Below are 980 nucleotides of genomic sequence, written 5' to 3'. Positions count from 1 at the left end.
GGGAATCCTCAAGAAACTTCAGAAACGCCGGCAGGGGCTTGGGTGTCCTGAAGCCTCTGTAAGGGCTGCTTTTACAACTGAGGCTGGTGGCCGTTATCGAGGTGCCAACTGGACTGCCATCCTTGCCACGGGTCTGAGAACCCTCAGGGCGGGGCGTGGGTGCGTGTACCCTAAGGACAAGCTGCTTTTTTGGTGGGGTAGGGACATCTCGAGGGGGCCATCAGTGCCCATCAGAAAACCGCCAGGAGCTCAGGGCACGCAGCCAGTGGGTAAGGCTGGTGGGACACCCCCCGGTTCACAGGGACAACCCCTGGACGGGCCGAGGCCAGGTGGCCGAGGTGCCAAGCACAGAGCTGCGGGTGCACCCACAGTGCCTTCCTGCGGTAGCCACAGGCCACCAGAGACGCCGCTTCCCGCCGGACAGGCCCGGCGGGCGCCCGGGCTCACTCCTGACCAGGCAAGGCCGAGCCAGTGCCGTCACTGACCGGAGCCCCTGAAGTCCACCTCAGTCCCCTGGGGGTGGGCCGGGTGACAGGGGGCCTTGGCCCAGCTGTGCACTCCGGCCTGGGCCCACCGACCTGGGAAGGCGCTGAGGGGTCAGGACACGTGGACGGGGCGGAGCCCACGCTGCCCCCGTCCCACCACAAGGGACAAACTCGCTTTGAGTGAGGCCGGGCAGGTGCAGCACCAGCACCCAGCCCCACCGGGCCACACCCCAGCCCTCCGGGGTGAAGGGCGGGCTTGCACTGTCCAGTGTGCCTGGGGGTGCATCCTGGCCCTGGGACTGCCCTTCCCACCCCAGGGCAGCCTTGGCGCCAGAATCAGCACGGCAGCGGCGGCGGCAGACAGGAGCTTTATTCAGCCGGGGGCGGCAGCTCACTTCAGGATACTGTCATCGCGGGCTGCGGCAGAGGAAGGCGGTCACCACGCGGCCCCGGGCGGCCCGAGCTGCAGGCCCAGGGGCGCTCCGGTGCTGCCCA

Source organism: Condylura cristata, unplaced genomic scaffold, assembly GCF_000260355.1.
Source record: "Condylura cristata isolate star-nosed mole 26May11 unplaced genomic scaffold, ConCri1.0 scaffold00088, whole genome shotgun sequence".
Taxonomy (NCBI): Eukaryota; Metazoa; Chordata; class Mammalia; order Eulipotyphla; family Talpidae; genus Condylura; species Condylura cristata.
The sequence above is the reverse complement of the archived record's forward strand: the minus strand, read 5'-3'. Positions refer to the sequence as shown.